This window comes from Cydia amplana, chromosome 19, assembly GCF_948474715.1.
Source record: "Cydia amplana chromosome 19, ilCydAmpl1.1, whole genome shotgun sequence".
In the NCBI taxonomy this organism is placed as follows: Eukaryota; Metazoa; Arthropoda; class Insecta; order Lepidoptera; family Tortricidae; genus Cydia; species Cydia amplana.
In genome coordinates, this window is record NC_086087.1 from 2,142,907 (window position 1) to 2,144,653 (window position 1,747).

General features: G+C 44.6%; 1 long non-coding RNA gene across 1 annotated transcript; it reads right to left on the bottom strand.

Moving 5' to 3' along the window:
* Positions 1 to 201: 201 nt before the first annotated feature.
* Positions 202 to 1,056, bottom strand: LOC134657302 (uncharacterized). Its single transcript, XR_010097594.1, has 2 exons — positions 795 to 1,056; positions 202 to 422 (listed from the first exon to the last, which is right to left on the bottom strand). It is a non-coding gene; the product is annotated as an uncharacterized LOC134657302 (long non-coding RNA).
* Between the last annotated feature and the right edge of the window lie 691 nt (positions 1,057 to 1,747).

The following is a 1,747-nucleotide window of genomic DNA, read 5'->3' on the forward strand; positions in this document are numbered from 1 at the left end:
AGTCAGGTATCAAAAGGCCCACGAGGGATTTCGCCCGTCCCAGCACTTTCGTAATCCGTGGAACGTGGTACCGAATGCCTGGGCGAGCTCGCAACGTCGCGCGTCGACCTCGCTATCGCCACCCGCGGTGACGCGATCTGAAAGGTCACCAGCCGCGGCGTCCACCGTCCGCTAATGTCTTCGTTTGGCTAAACAATCGCAGTTTCATAAAATTTTATTTTATCCCATAACTAAAAAAATAATCTTACGACGTGGCGTCTTGTGTGTCTTCTGTCCCACTCGCTTCCGTCTCGCTCGGCCCCTCCCCCCGACGGCCGCGCCGCCTGCCGGTCGCGCCGCGCAACACGATCGTCTCTACGGCGTTGCCACTCCGTATAATTTCGCTCGACGTAAATTTCATACTAAACAGTTCAATGGACTTTCTGAAAACTAAAAACGTGTCAGTATACGTAAAACGGCATGGGTTAACTTGGAAATCGTCGTAAGTGTTGTTTAAAGCGTTCGTTTGCGTTATTTTGTGTGTTTTCTAAGTGCGAAGTTCCGTTGTCGTGTCTTGTGTGGTGTCGCGATCTGCTTGGAGCCACCACGTTGGATTACAGCTAAAAAGGTACGTTTAAAACGGTCTTCCTCCATCCAAAACCCATTTAGACTATTAGAAAAGTGATAATAATTAGTGTCACCAGTGGAAAATGTGCTTAGCATTTCTCTAAACTTTTACTATTTCGTCATAGTTTTCTAGTTCATTTTGCTGCGCATATAACGGTTTAGGCATCGCGTGAAGCAGGGTAACAGACCTGTAGCCTATGTGGTAGTAGACCACGTGTTTTTAACCATTACATAAGGCATACGATAAGCTTATCTAGTGGCTAAGAGACATTGTTATTTTCGTCCTCTCGCCATTTGGCTTTGCAGAAATAGCACGGCGCTTTGCACATCCGTCAATTCACTAACACGGAAATATATAAATTAATTCATATGTCTAGTTACCTATAATATAACCCATGTGTAACTTAACGGTATGCCAACGTGGACGACCATGTAGCTGGCCATGCCAGGCCATGTGGGAAAAAAGAAAATATATTTTTTTTCTCCAAATAGTGATGTTACCAATCGATTTTACACTAAAAGCGGTTTATTTTGATACCCTATATGCCAGGTCTAAAAATCCTAGAAGCCGAAAAAGAGATTTTTTCTAAAAAACCTCAAAAGTCGCGTGAAAGCAAGCCGTGTGAGAGTCGAGTTCCGATGATATATTAGTGTGGATTGCTCCTAATAGAATAAAACCTAAGATGAAATATCGCCAAGAAAGTGTATTTATTGGGTTTTTTGAAAAAAAAAAATGCCGTCTCGTCGATTACTACGACGATTACACACTAAGATCACACAGTTGAATAACTGTGTGATCTTAGTGTGGTCGGTACATAAAAAAAAATTAACTGCTATACCTACAGATGGTATTTGCGCCCTACGTGTGCACTGTGCGTGCTTAACTCTTTTTTCGAAAATATTTTGTACTTAGTAGGTGTATGTTTATTAAGGCTTCGTCACAAGGCGCGTATTCCGGGCGGGGCGTGAGCGCGGCGTCAGCGTTTTATATGTAAAAGCGGCGCGCCCCGCTCACGCCCCGCTCACGCCCCGCCCGGAAAACGCGCCTGTGTGACGAAGCCTTTATGGTGGTCGTTCTTCAGTAGCACTTTATAGGCAAATGTCTCAAGCTTAATCTGTACTTAAGCCTTCCCCCGTTGAA